The 16,429-nt window shown below is 31.0% G+C and overlaps 1 pseudogene; it reads left to right on the top strand.

Annotated features, from left to right (window-relative positions):
* Window positions 1–14,894: 14,894 nt before the first annotated feature.
* On the top strand, window positions 14,895–15,507 carry LOC146886836 (protein TAPETUM DETERMINANT 1-like; annotated as a pseudogene).
* Window positions 15,508–16,429: the final 922 nt, after the last annotated feature.

Genomic DNA, 16,429 nt, shown 5'->3' with positions numbered 1-16,429 from the left:
GACCTTATGATGCACAACTTCTATGTAACACTAGTATCAACTTAGTTATCGATTATCAAAAAGCCCCAGCCTTAAACATTGTTTTCACCATTTCTCCTTTATAATCAGGTTTACATGCAAAGTGTTTTATTCTTATCAACATTAAAAAAGTATAATAATGAGAAAAGGTAAACATAGTTATAAGGGTGGATAGTCACCTTATCAAGAGTGAGCAAGATTCTGAAGCCTTTGGTTATAAACACCCTCAGCCCGAGTCATACAAAAAGTGGGATAAATGGAAAATATTAGAAGGAAAAATGAGAATATAATATTACAAACATCATCTCATGAAAATAATGTATGCAAAAGAATGTAGACAGACAAAGAGCATACCTGAACTTCGATATCTCTCTTTTCAACTTGAAGATATATATCTGAAAAATATTTTCTTTTTTCTTCCAGATTATGCTTTAGAATTTCTTTAGGAAGTTTTGTTCGTTCAAATTGATAAATCTCACCTTCACCATAGAATATATGTTACGAAAAATTGATGCACAACAACCACAAAAATAGAAAAAAAAAGTATCAAGACAAATGAAGGCACATCCAAGGCGAGTCGCATAAGCAACAAGCCAATCTGGCAGGCCTCCAAGCAAACAACTACCTAAACCTAGTCTTCCAAGGTCATTATAGTCCTCTTTAAACACAAAATTTAATTCACAAGCTTCTAGCATCAAATAATGTCGATCAAGAATTCTATGAGAGTCCTTCAGAAGCTAAGACGACAGAAAGCTCACTACAATCAACATAGAAAATAGTACCATAATAGAAAGTCGATTTTCATGCAAACCAACTAATAGCAAGCATGTCTTGTAATTCCACTGAACAATTAATAATATTTATGTCTTCTGGGTTTTTTTAGCACCTATAAGTGGAAACTTTTGTGTAAGTTCCAACCTTTTGGAAAGCCCTTTCACTAGTCAAATTTAGATAGCTCCCACCGAACAAAATCAATGCTCCCTCTTCCTGCATTTCCTAAAGCATTCCAAGCTCCACAAACTTTCAAACCTTACACACATTAAGTAGCTCATGTATGAGTGCTTAATGTATAAGTGCTTAATGTATAAGTATAGAGTACCTACAAGCATATAATTTGCATCCACAAACACAAAATTATTATTCATATGTAGCCAATTGTCCATTAAAAATGTTACTCGTTGTTACTCAAAACCCATTACAATCATGACACGAAATCAAACCTATAGGCAAGAGCTACAGAAGCATATTGTAGAAGTTAGATAGTACTACTTTCAAGCATATCACAAAAACCAAAAAAATGCAATAACGCATGGTTCAAATTCGCGTCATCTAGTGGTTCTTTATCGTCACTAGGCATTTCATCTCAGAACCCAGAAAATAAAGTGAAAATCAGTTGAGTCGCTTGGCAGACCTTCATAGCCGCTAGGCGGTTTCTAGGCAGAAACTCAAAAACTACGAAAATTAGCATAGATGAAAAGAAAATTAGGCATCTAGACAATAACAATCCATGACATTTAATCATTCAAATATAAAATCACATAGAACAACTCTCCTTACCTAGTTTCCTCATTCCAAACGCAACCCTAGTGATTCTTCCTTGTCCCTAAGGCTTCAATCCTTGTCTCCACTCCAAACTTCCTTTCAACACTCAATTCCTCTCCCTAGATCATAGTTTCTCTATTCTCTTTGACTCTCATTGCTGCCACACTCTATGACCCTCTTTATTCTTCAAATGTGCTCATAATCTTCATGTTCTTTAGGTTTCCTCCATCATTGAAAAATGTAAGCTTGAAGGAGACATGTTTTGATCTTTGACCTTATCATAAATTATTTGAATTGCAAACGTTCTTCCTCAAGTTCTTCTTATATATGTTCAAGAGATAGTCCTCTATCAACTCCATTCCTTTGGTCTATACATTCTCCCCAACAAAAATAAATTTTCACCCTCGAAGTTGTATGTACCAGGAAAACAAATAACAATACACCCTTTTCATCTTATCTTCCAATTCCAAGGTTACATAACCCACTTTCTCATCCCAAATTTTTTTTACCAAGCATATCTCCTAACCTCTTAATTGTTTGGTCTCCTGATCAACAACCTTAAGTGGTCTTGCTTAAATAGGAAGATCTTCTCAACTTTCATCTGCCTAACACTTCCTTAACTAGGAAACATAAAACACATTATGCAAGTTGGACAAATGAGGTGGTAAACCAATCCCATAAGCTACTGCTCCAATCTTCCTAAGGATCTTATATGGCCCAATAAACTTAGGAGAAAGGTTTTTGAATCTCAAAATTCTTCCGACCATGGTGGTAGGAACTACTATCATTAGATACTGGAAACACCATTAGAAAACTCTTGTGTTGAATACATACACACACACACACACACACACACATATATATATATATATATATATATGTATATACATATATATTTATATATACATATATATATATATATATATATGTATATACATATATATATATATATGTATGGATAGGAAAATACAATGCAATAGAGAACATGTTCATGAAAAAGAAATGCCTAGACGAGCTCAATTGAAACAACTAGTTAGACGAGTAGAAGGTTGGATTAGATGACCAAACCATCTGATGATTCAGGTTCTACACAAGTGTCAAACGAATTGAGTTAAATTGAATACGTTAGATGACTCAATACTACATATCATAACATAAGAACCAAATGACTCAAATAGTAAAAAAAAGTAATTAGACGAGTCAAAAGCAATAGAACAAGTCAATATAATGCATTGGACAGGTCAATGCAAAAGTCACACAAAGGATACTAGAAGAATATCTATTAGACGAGTCAACATGATGTTAAATCAGTTAACACTAGCACAAAAAGGCATCCAACGAGTATCTTTGGCAGATGAGGCAAAGTCATCAAACGAGTCAAAGTTAAAAATCATGAAGCTTAACCTTGAAACATCTATTAGAAAAATACTTCTATTAGAGAACCTTAATGGAAGGATGACTACACGAGTCAAAAGTCAAAGTACTTAACATGTATCAAATTGATCAACCAAATCAAGTTCAGAATGACGTGAGATAGTTATATCTAATCATAAGGCGATGAAGATTGGTTGCGAATTGATCAAAGGAATCTAAATGTTGAAGCTGATGATCAAGATGATAAAGAGAATCACATAGCAAGTCTCAACATTATTTGAAGATATTCTGATTAAATACAAAATAAAAAAATGAAGAATAATTAAAGATATTTGTGGAGATTTATTTGAAGAATATCCAGAATGTTGAACATATATTTAATTATCCCGATAAGGAAGTATTTTGAATTCCTATCTGATTGATTATTCTAAAATATTGTCATATGAAAATCTACCAATCACGAGATAGGAAATAGATTCTGTAGATTGAAGACTACAAGATAATCTCCATATGATTGAAGACACAACGTTATAATATTTGAAATACCAATTATTAAATTGCTGAAAAGGAAAGTGTTGATATTTCATAGGTAGCAATACACTTTGATTGATTATCAAAAACTTCCAAAGTGAAGAATGGCATATAATATTTGAAGATATCAAAAGATATGAAGATGTACAAAATTAACTCTATATCAACGGTCAAGTGATACAAATGCAATTATATACATCAAGAGATGGATGAAGAAGAATGGGAAGAGAAAAGAGAGAAAATGTTTAGCGCTAAAAAACTTTCAAAATCATTTTTGAAGAGAAAATAAATAGAGATAAACACTCCAAGAGTTATATTGTTGTATCTATCTTTGTTAGAGATTGATATTAGGTTGAGCAAAGCCATTAAAAATCCTTTATTGTGTGAAGTGAACCATGTGGATTTATTGTGAGTCTCTTGCGTGAGAGATTATCATTTGATCTTAATGGAGAGGTTCTTGATCTTATACGGACATTGAGAATGGATACTTGGAGAGGTTGGTACTCGTTGTAACTTGGAGAGATTTGTACTCGTGACCCTAAGAGAGGTTAAACTCGTACTTGAGGAGTGACTCGTGATACCTGGAGAGGTTAACTCTTATGCAAGTCAAAGGTGTTGATTAGTGAATTTCTTAATTAATGGCTCAGGAGACTAGTATAAATCCTTATGCGCATTCTTCTCTTCCTTGCTCCTTACTTTAATTATATTTGTTATAATATATCTACGTGAAAAGATTATCAAAATTTTATAGGATCTATTTAACCACCCCTTCTAGAGCCAATTTGCACCAACAAGTGGTGTTAAAGCCAACCTTTGGGGTAGTTATTAATAGAACTAGAGGATAGATCCTTGTAGACAACATAAAGAACAAATAAAAAATAAATTCTATCTACCACCTTTCAAAGAAGAGCAATATTATTTGTGGAAGAAGAAGATGTCATTCTTAACAATAATCAATTTTGATATGACAAACATCATAAATAATGAGATTCCCACATTGCTTAGTCTCACAACCGAAATCGCGACGGGATGATGAACCAAAAAAACAAAATTTTTGTAAAAAAGAGTTTGGAGTCGCCACCATAGTTATTATAGGAAACTATGGAAAACCATAGTTTCCTATAAACCCTCAATAGCTCGTAGTCGTTCTTCTAAAATTTCCAACTTAGTTTTGGTTCCCTCAACATCAACGGATACGACTTGCATAGTAGGGTGTGGTGTAATCTTGCCCAAAGAGTCATCATCGACAAATGTGTTTAAAGGCTTGGGTATTATAGTCACTCGTGGTTCTGCAAAGGTAGTCACTTCATTTCTTGGAGTATTGATTGGGAATGAGAAGGAAGCATGTTCAGCATCTGAATAATCTCCAACAGGTAGGGTGTAACTCGATGGCAATCCGTACGTTGGAAAAGCAAAAGGAGTGTCGTGAGTGCTTTTCTCACCCTTTGCTGATGAAGCTTCTCCTGAAACCCTTAAGGACTTCAAGGCCTCCAAGATTTGACCTACTTGATCCTTTAACTGATTGATATCTGCTTTTATTGTCTCTTGTACAGTTTCCCAGTCCTTCATGTTTTTACTATTTGCTCGCGTCCTATAAGGGTGCCTTGGCCTTGCCGTATTTATTTTTATTATTTTTGCTCTATTATTTTTATTAAACAAAAAAAAAGATAAGAAAAAGAAAAGGAAGGAAAAACATAATGCAAATCGTTTATTTTATTAAGAAATTAGAAAGTTATGAGTAATAGAAATTGACATGGAAAAGAGTCCACACAAACCCACCCTCTAAAAAGCTCATAAATCAATGTGTTAGAAAGAAAACTTAATCTCTAACCCTAGTTATCACGTTCTCAAATTACTCAAATTACTTTCTACAACCCTAAAGGATAATTTCTTCTTCAAAATATCAAAATCTAACTGCCCCCTACTATAAATTCCATGTTAATTTGCCTTTTCTTTTTAAACTTAATCACAACTTTATAATTTTGGACCTAAAATTAAATAAACATGATGAGATGATATGGGAAAACATAACTATATGGATGCAATAATATGTTATGCATGATTTTATTACTAAAACAAAAATCAAGAGGAAAGAAAATAAATAAATAAATAAATAAATAATAAAATAAAATAAACTGAGGAATAAAAAACGTGTATATCTCACTTTGTGCCTTAACAAAGGTTTGGCGCCTAATGGGTCTAAGGTAAAATACATGCGCTTACTAGGATGGTTTTCTAATACCTAAATATCAAGGTCACTAGAGCTATGGCCGACTTCATGGCATTTCCCACGACAGTTGGTAAACAACAAGAGGTGGAAGTACCAATGAAGCAAACAAACTCTAGCTGGGGTTCTCACAATGACCACTTGGGAAGTACATCCACTGTGACACTGCTATACAATCCCCTCTACTTCTAAAGTTACTCAGACCCGGGTATAGGGCCCCACTCATGTCATGCACATAGTGTGTGTGTGAAGGGAGGATAATGCATACCCAAACCCCTTCCTGTAGACAAACAGAGAAAAAAAAACAAACAAATATATATATAATAAAGTCATTTATCCTAGGATTCAAAATTCAAGCATAAGAATAAAGTAATATTAACAATAATAAATAAAAAAATAAAAAATAAAATCATCCAAAATTAACAAAAATATACACAATAATAATAAATAATGAGAAATAAAATAAAATAAAATAAAACAAACAAAAATATAAGATGAAAAAAAAGAATGAAAAAGAAAAGAGAGAAAAAAAAATAAAAAAAACAATAAAAAACAATTTGAAACAACCACGTCAATTTTATATATTTAATTAAATGGCCTAACTCTCTAAAGTCCCCAGTGGAGTCGCCATCTATCACAACCGAAATCGCGACGGGATGACGAACCAAAAAAACAAATTTTTTGTAAAAAAGAGTTTGGAGTCGCCACCATAGTTATTATAAGAAACTATGGAAAACCATACAAAAAGAGCAAGGTCTATGAAAACAGAGATTGGGGGTACGGGAGTTAATTACGCGTAGGGAAGGTGTTAGCACCCTACAGCGTCCATCCTAAAACGGTACCTTTAATTAAAATACAAATTGATGTGGTCTCCTTTAAATATTTATTTTTTAAAAAAAATAATAAATTAAATAAATTAATAAATAAAAAATAAAAAAATAAAGATAACAAAGAAAAACAAAGGAAACGAAAAAAGATTTTTTTGTTTTTTGGGTCCGACAAGGATTACTCCTTGCTCCTACGTATCTCCATTCATAATGGAGAATCAGGGTCACGTAGTTCTTTATGAAAAAGAATTTTTGAAAACAATTTGTTCGAAGATGTTGATATCACTCTTTTTTAATATTTGAAAATTTTGTATTTTTAGTAATCTTATAGAAAAGCGAAGGTATTAAGTACTAAGTTGACGCGAGCGATCACACGAGCACTTATACATTTTAAAAGTTAAAAGGGTATTTAAATTATTTATTTGTTATTACTTCCTTTAAAAAAAACTTTCGAAATAAGACATTGATACCCAACAAAATGTGACTGTTATATATCCACAATTTATGAAAACATTAGGAAAATAAATAAATAAAAGATTAGGAAATAACATTTAGGATTAAACATATTATTTTATTATGAAAAAGTTTTACAAACCTTAACATGAAAAAAATATGGCACAACATATTCATACAATGTCAAAACATGATATCTCTCACTTATTCATGCAACAATGTTCACAACCCAAAGCAATCAACAAAACCTTAATTATAAAACTATTCAACCCAAAAAGCTTGATAGTAATGTTTTTCCATATCAAAAAGAAATAGTGAAAACATCAAAATCAACCAAGATCAAAAACACATCTCGAGAAAATATTGCATAACACAATAAAAAAAATTAATTTTGCAAACCTGAACGGGAGATCAGACTTACAATAGTTGCGTTGGAACACTAAGAAGCACGTGGGGCTGGCGATTGATGGTGAGTGGGTTTTTTCATGTGCGAGGGTTAAAAGAGAATGTGTACTTAGAGTGAGATGGGGCTCTAGAAATTTTTGAGAGAGAAAACAATTCATTTCTTCTTGTTTTTTTCTGATAGGTTTATATACACAACATTATAAATCTAATGTAATCTCGTAATAAAGGTCTGCTTTAATTACAACGAATTTTAAAAGGTAAGAACTGGTCTTAAAATTATTACAAAATGAGAACCAAATCATATAAAAAAGCAAAACACAAAATCAAACGTGATTAGCAAAATTAATTTTAATTAGTAAAAGAGATATTGTTTTAAATTATATTACTACTTTCTCTATCTGAAAAAAAAAAAAGGTGTCATAAAATCAGAGCACAAAATCAAACGTGATCAGGACAGATTAATTATAGTTACAAAAAAGATATTCTTGAGAAACATATTAATATTTTCCTCATCTGGAAAAGGAGGTGTCATGAAAATCAGAGCACAAAATCAGAGTAAATAATTCTAAATATTAGAACATATTTTGTTTCTAATTATTAGACTAACTTCTTAATATGGAGCAGAAACGACAAAGCAAAGAGTGGGGGTGCGAAAATTAAATTTTGGGCTACCATTAGTTGCAAGAAAAACGGTGTGGGTGTATAGAGTATTTTGGGCTAAAATAGAAACAAAGCCTCAAAAGAAAATACATACAAGATTAAAACAAAGTTTTTTTCTTTTTATTTATTTATTTATTATTATTATTATTATCCTGTTATTATTATTATTTAGACAAAGCAAAAAACCAAAGAGAAAACTTATTTATTTTTTTATTTATCTTTTATTTTTTTATACTTTTTTTGAAAAAAACAAATTATTATTATTTATTCTATTTTTTATTTAGCCGGACGAAATTGGGTGTTGACACTTAGTGATGGAGGAAAAATGCTTCCTAGAAGCACGTGGGATAAAGGTTTGAGATACAAAGCTGAATTAAATGCCAATGCAAGGTTTGCTCTGTTATGTGCACTGTTATAAGACAAAGTGACAAAAGTCATAACCATGGTCAAGGCTAGCTATAAGACCCAGGAAAATAATTATTATTCTAAGGGATAATTGGATGCATAAATATTAATTGAATTGATGTGCTAGGTCATAAACAAGGGTGTGAAGTAGCACAATTGGTTAGAGCCTTTTTAAGGGATGGATGACCATGGGTTTGATTCTTTATGTGTGCACTTGGAACAAATATTTTTTTATATATTCTTTTACAATTTCTTAGGACTGCCTAGGTGTATGCTTGAACGTGAAAAACAACTTAGCATTTTATTTGTCATGTTTAGAATATATATTTTGTTATTTTTCCTTGATGCATTAAATGTGTGGATGCATTTTAATGTTACTATTTGTGTGGAATGACAAGAAAGTTGCAATGGTTGATAAGGTTTGGGGAGTTGCTTGAATATATGGGGTTGTGTGTTCAAATTCTGTCTCGAGAAAAAAGGAAAAAATTATAGATATTTTTTTAGTAAATGTGTGACACACCTAGAGGTGAAAGGTTGAGGCAGATACATTGTATCTAGACACAGACACTATAGTTAAGACTAAGTAATGAGAATGTAAGAAGAGAGTTAGTGCAGAATAGTTAAAACCAAAATAAAGTTAATATTTTATTTGGGCAATTGAATAGTTAGAAAGTTAAGTCAGAAAAAAAAATTAAGAAGAAAGTATAGGGAGAGTAAGGGGAATGTAAGTTTTGGGAAAAAAAAGGAAAAGAGGGACTGTAGAATTTTGTGAGGAAACATTGGATTGAGATCAAAGGAGGGTAGAGCAAGCGAAGGTGATCTTATTTCAAGAATTTCATGTAAGGGGAGCTACACCTTGTGTTTATGATTGATAGTTTTATGTGATTAATGTCTTTTATATGAGATAGGAAGTTTTTATCCTTGTGGTATAAGAATGTTGGGTTTTTGGTGTGAGGGATGCTAAACCATTTTCTTGATATTACATGATTGTGTCTTGAGAAATGATTGTAAATTGATTTATGGAACGGTGGAATTGTGACATGCATCTTTGGGTTACATTTGGGTGTAAGGGGTTGTTAAGCCTTGTTCTCATTACACTACAAAAAAAAGTTAAAATTATCTATGGATAATTACATACAAAATAAAAACTATAGATAATTGAAGGTTTACATACGGATTTTATATATGAATTTGTACTCATATGTAAAATCATATTACATACGAATTTTTTTACGTATGTAATCTTTTCATATGTAAAATCCATATGTAAATAATGCCATAACTTTCATATGGAATTTACATAAGGATGTAAATGATGACATAACTTTCCTATGAAATTTATATACAGATGTTAAATAAATAAAATGTCAAAAAAATTGAATGTTAAAAATTTCTTTTTGAATGACCTCTTTGCCAAAACCCTCGTCGTTTGCTACTCCCTCGATCCCGACCCTCCAAAATCACCAACATCATCAAGCGTCTCCTAGCTTTGAAGCTCTAACCCAAGTTCATAAAAATAGGCGTTGGTCGTCACTTCCTCCTCGCCCAGACCTTGGAGGAACTCACATTCTTTCTCAAACATGTGCGACACCAACAACACCACCTTGTCCACCTACACTCCACCCCAACAACATCCCTAACCTCAAGCCCTACCGTTACCGCTATGGCTATCTCTTTTTTCTCCTCCAGTTTGTCTTCGACCATAGAGAGATCTTTCGTGACATCTGCGTCATGGCCCTCGACGACAACCACCACGCCACCCACTTTTGTGACAACCTCCTCTACCACCGCTCACCTCCGGTGATGTCGTCTGCGACGAAGTCATCATTGTTCGTGAGCACCGTGTGAGGCCTTAAATGGTTGTGGACTAGTGCTCCCCCCACGTAGAACCTATTCGATGGAATGCTCATGAGGGGAAGGTTCGTGGTGGTGGAGGCCATTTTCATCATTTCCCTCATTCGGATCAACTCAACTTAAAGCTTGAGCAATTTGTAGAACTCACTTGTTTTCTTCCACTTTTCATATTAACTTCACTTTTCACTTTTTATATGGGTCTTTGCACTTGTTGATTTGTTCTATTTTAGAAATGGTTATGTTTAGGTTTTAATTTGTTTTTGTGTGAGGTTGTTGGTGTGAGGGTGATTTGGGATTAAGGGATGATGTTGATTAGAAGTAGAAAATCCCTTGAGAATCACCTACCATAATGTTTAGTGTTCAATGTTCAATGTGTTAATTTTCCTGATCAAGGATGAAGCACTTCTAGTATCTTGGAAGCAACAATTTGATTGAGATGTTGATAACCTTAAAACTAAAGGAAATTTGCAAAATTATGTTTTGTAAGTTCTTGCATGAGCTTGTAATTTTAATTCAATTTGTTTGATGGTTAGACATAATATTATGGATCTAGCTCTTTTAAAGCGAGCAAGTGTGTAAAGTTAGAAAATAAGGATACATTTGTTGTTGGTTTTGAGTTGCATCATAAATTCATCTAACTTTAAATGAGTGATGGCCTTTAGTTTCGCATATTATAGTTTATGTGCTTGCTTATTTTTTAGGGCGGCTAAATGGACTGGATATGATATTTCAACTTCTTGTTCTAAAGTGTCAGAGCCAAATTTTATTTGATGTTGTCCCCACACACTCACTCCACATAGAATTCATGGCTACATCAATTATGTTGTTGAAAATAAGCTTGAATGTAATTTCTCATCATAAATTTGATATTATTTACATCCAAAATATTGTTAAATGTAATTTTCTTAACTGATACACTATAGTTGCATAAGTTATGGACTCAAAATTGATGTGATTTTTTCTTTTCTATAACTTATCACTCCAAAGTGATGGCCAAATTGAGGTGGTTAATAGGACTTTAGGAGAAATGTTAAGGTGCATTATAGTCCAAAACATTAGGGAGTGGGAGTGAAAATGGACAAGCCAAAGCAAAAATGATCCAAGACTTGCATACACAAGTCAAAGAAACACTTTCCATAAGGGTGAAAAAACACCAAGAGGTTGAAGAGCCTGAGGTGTTCTTCCATCTCTTAGCTTGATACTTTCTTGTAATAGTTTTCATGTAGTAAGTGAGAGTATCTTGGAAGCTTCAAAACTAACAATCCTCACCATTGTGTTAGCAAAAGTGACCTTGGTGCATAGATTTGATGAAGCAAAGCATGAGTTCACATGAGGTGGATGAAGAATTGATGAAGATGGATTGATGAACGAGTTTCTTGTTTGCTAAATCTGTAAATGAAGTGAAGATTATGACATTTATATGTTGTACTATATTCGTAGACTATATGACATAGGTTAGATGTATTTTAAGTCTTGGTGTGCCCTTCTAAATCTGTCAAAAAGATTTTTAATAAGTTAAAGGCTTGTTATGTATACTTAGGTATGAATATATTCAATTAGTTGAATTATTTTTCAATCGACTGATTTCACTGAAGTCAAGTGAAATCAACAGATTGTACGGACAAATAAACTTGTTGAGTTCACTTACGACCAAGCTATATAATTGAAAACCATACTTAGGTTGTAAACCATACTTAGGTTGTCTAGGTGAACTAGATGTAGCTCTATGATTGAGTGACCCAATATAAAAACTAGATGTAGCTCTATGATTGGCTAATGCAACCATTTCATTACTTACACATTTAATTTGTTCTTTGGCCTTCATTCTTCTAAAAAGGTGAAAACCTCAAAGGGAAGGTGCCACTACTAAACATACAAAACACAAAACACAAACATGAGTTCTAGGTTTTATTTAAAACTAATCTAAGTAATAGAAGGAAGGTGAAGAAACTTTACTTTGAGGTCAGGGGTTAGGGGCTCATCATCAAGTTTGTTGATCTCATAGGTTTCAAGTTTTGTTTACTATTATGAAGATACGAGGAAATCAAGGTATGAAATGTTTTGTTTTGTTTTTTCAAACTCCAACTCGATTTACGTATTTTGGTTAAGAAAATAAGTAATTTTTGTTAACTCCAAAAATTCCTAACTTTCTTTAAAATACCTATGTGATGACACGTTAAATAAAAAAGAAAAACAAGAGAAATTTAGTTTTAACTGTTCTAAATTTCTATGCTTTTGGTATCACCTTGATTCTCTCTTTGTCCATTATTTTTCAGGGGTTAGTCATTGTAACTTGTACAACATCAACATTGGGACTACAAAAAGGGGGAGAAAAATACTTGGTATGCCTTAGTGGAATGTAGTTGTGACAAACAATTGTAATTGAACACAAAGCCAAATAAGGTTGGCGTGCCAAGGGTTTAAGCCTACAAAAAGTGCTAGTCCATCAATTGTTTCCATTTAAGGGGACATTTGCCTCCTTACCTATGGTAATCGTTTGAAGGATTTTGCTATGTTGATCTTTTTTATTTTGTTCATGTCTAGTCCCTATATTATTATAATGCATCCAATTTTTCTTTCTAGTGCTACAATATTATTTTAAAAAAATTTTATCCTAGTCGATCATTATGTTGAACTCAAACTCACATATATATCTGAATTTCCAAAATAAGTTGATGCATGAGAGCACTGCATTGTTTGAATAATGGGCCTCCCTTTAATGCTCCGATGAGTTTGAATGAGATCATAGTAATATATTAATCATAGGAACAAACAAATGAAGTCTATGTTTATCCCTTGGATCATTCCCTGCTAACCTAAAAGATAAGAGGATGTTAACGATGATGCAGTAGGCTCTAAAAGGGGGTTTTGAATAGAGCCTTAGAATCTCTTTGTATGAAATAAGATGAAACACTATAAAGCAAATAGATAAAGTATAAAATGATATGTTATACTAGTTCACCGAAACTCACAGGTTACATCCAATTCTTCCTTAAGCATACAACTTAAGAGGTTCCACTAATAAAATAAAATCTAATTAGAATGAGTTGACAAATATTCCTAGGTTACAAATATACAAAACTCTCCTAATTACGAGTATACAAACATTTCTAGGTTATACAAGTACACAAACCAGTCCATATTTTTCCAAGTATTAACCTTTTTAACCTACCCTTGAATTTAGGAACTCTCATGATAATAAAGAAATCACTCTCACAAAGTGAAAAATATTACAATGGCTTATGACACAACCACTATTTATAGCTAGATGATAATTATAGACGATGTAATCTCAGTCTTTCTCTTATATCTCTTTTTCTTTCTTTCTCTTATTATATATCTCTCATAATTTTTTCTTCTTTTTTTTACACTAGCTAGTTATTTTCTTCTTTAGCTTGATCTTTATTTATAGCTATAGAATATATGAGCATTGAAGGCTTCATCAAAACAGAATAAATTGATTCCTCACTAATACTTATTAACATCTTGATTTTGGATGTTTAACAAAGGAATGATTTGATTGGATCTACAAAGCTTTTCGTTTTCGTTTCTCCTTTTCTATATCTTCTCTTTATTGGCTTTTCTTTATACTTTCTGTATTTGCATTTCTCCATTGATTTCATCTCAACATCTTCGTACTACTAAGAGAAATATTCTAATTCAATCTTCAAGGCAATCTTTAGATTATTCTTTCCTGAAACTCTTTGATATGAAAAGAAAATATTTCTATATTCAAATTAGTCTCATAGTGCAAACAAAATATATCTATGTAAAGAGATAAAAATGACCGTTGAAAATTCCAAAAAATTTTGATTTCAAGACATAATTTACTTATTAGATATTTTGATTTTGAGTTGATTATTTAGCATCACTTTTAACATTGTTGCTTGTTCATTTCTTTTAATACATAAAATAAACAATTTAAGTTATAAATATTTGGAGCATTAAATATCATTAAAATGCTAACATAAAAAATGCACCAGGCAATGTCTCAGACGTCTCATCAGTTGGAATCATCAAATCAGTTCAATCTTGAATTGTCTCATCATGTTGAATCATCTCATTAGTATTAATGCAAACTTGATACAAACTTGATAGGGATAAAATAACAAAAAAAGTAAATACTAAATACGAATAATTAATTTTATTAATTATTTTAAGTTTAATTGCATATATTTTTATTAAATTAATTACATTTATCATTCCATAATTAAATGCATTTATATTAATTTTTTAATTGATATCTTATATTTCTGGACAATTAATATTTACATTATATTGACTATATCTTATCATACCGTGGAGGTTCACAATAACAACAAAAGTAATAAATACATATAATTAATATTATTTATTAATTTAATTTTAATTTTAATTTAAATATTTTTATTATATTAATTGTATTTATAAGTTTTTAGGTGAGTTGATTTATATTAATTTTCCAATTAATATTCATAATTATGGAAAATTAGTATTTATATTTTCTTGTCAATCAAAACTTCTTTAAATATGAACAACATAAATCATATGAAACTATCTTATTTTAAGGATTTGTTTTTGTTTCATTAGAGAAAAGTCCTACCGGTCACTCACCAAGAATGATGACAACCTTGAAGTACCTCATTTGCATTATCTTTCTTAGTCTTGTTACTAGAGATATATTTTATTTCATTTAACATATTTCATAAATTTTCTTTGTCTTGTTATCGTCACAGTTGGAGGGTGATTGGGTATGTCATTGTCACCCCCAAAACTCCAACTTTCTTTGAAATTTATACAAAATGACACTTTAAAATAAAGAAAAAAAAATCAAGAAAGATAGTTTTAACTATCATTAACTTCTATGTTTTTATATCACCATTATTCTCTCTTTATGCATGTGCTTGCTGCATTAACTTTGCAGGGTCCAGTTATTGTAACTTGAACAACATCAACATTGCGACAACAAAAAGTGGGAGAACAATACTTGGAAAGCCTGAGTAGAATGTAGTTGTGACAAACAATTGTAATTGCGCACAAAGTCAAATAAAATTGTTATGCCAAGGGTTTCAGACTACAGAAATTGTTAGTCCATCAATTCTTGCCCTTCAAGGGGACTCTTGCCTTCTTATCAATGGCAATCCTTTGAAGGATTTTGCTAGTGTCAGCTTCTCCTATGCTTGGGATGTTCCTTATTTTCTCAGGCCTTTGACCTCTCATACTACATGTTGATAAGGGTTTCTCATGAGTATCAAAGGATTACAAATAATAATAGTAGTAATAGGTAATAGTTGTAGGGTATTTTGCTTTTCAACCCTTCAACTAGTTCTACTAGATATGATGCTTGTATTTCTTTTTTCTTTTAAAATTCAAGTTTACATAATTTTAAAATGATTCTTCGCTCCTTTATATTATGAATAATGTTGATAATTTTATAAATTCATAAAATTATTTATATTGTTAATAAAATATTTTTAAAATTAAATAATAATTATTTTTATTGTCAATTTTTTAAGGAGTTAATTATATGACAAAAAAACAAAATACACTGATAGAGGGTAAAATATAGCCATTGTATGTTGAATTCATAAAATGTATATAAAATTGATCTAAATAGTTTTTTTAATACTTTTAATGACATATGATTAAGTTGGATTGTTTTAACTTATTTTTTACCAAACTTTCACGATTGATTCCATTTTCTTTATGATTATAGTTTTTTAAAAGAATGAAATACTAAATAAAAATAATTATATATATATATATAATATCTGTAAAAAATAAAGAAGACTAAGTTTTAAGTATAAATAAGGAACATGTTTGACGATTTTCTTCATTAATATTTTTATATTAAATAAAAATAAAAATGTTTTTTATAATATTTCTTCATTAACTATATACACAGTACTCTGGTATAAAATTTTTATGCTTTTATTTTTAATTTATACATACTTTATTTTTACCTTATAAAAATGTTAATTAATTATATTTATACATATCTAATATATTATTTAATATTATTTATTTTTATTCAAAATATTGTATAGGAATGAAATCATTGTAACACCCCATTTAAATAAATAATTCTAAATAAATGATATGTCACACATATAATATAAGCGGCTAAGATTCGGAGTATAACGTCACCCTATAT

The sequence above is a fragment of the Vigna unguiculata genome, chromosome 4 (genome assembly GCF_037176805.1).
Source record: "Vigna unguiculata cultivar grain cowpea cultivar isolate G323 ecotype 2 chromosome 4, ASM3717680v1, whole genome shotgun sequence".
Lineage (NCBI taxonomy): Eukaryota > Viridiplantae > Streptophyta > Magnoliopsida > Fabales > Fabaceae > Vigna > Vigna unguiculata.
Note: the sequence above shows the minus strand (reverse complement) of the source record. Positions and strands in the feature narration are given on the sequence as shown.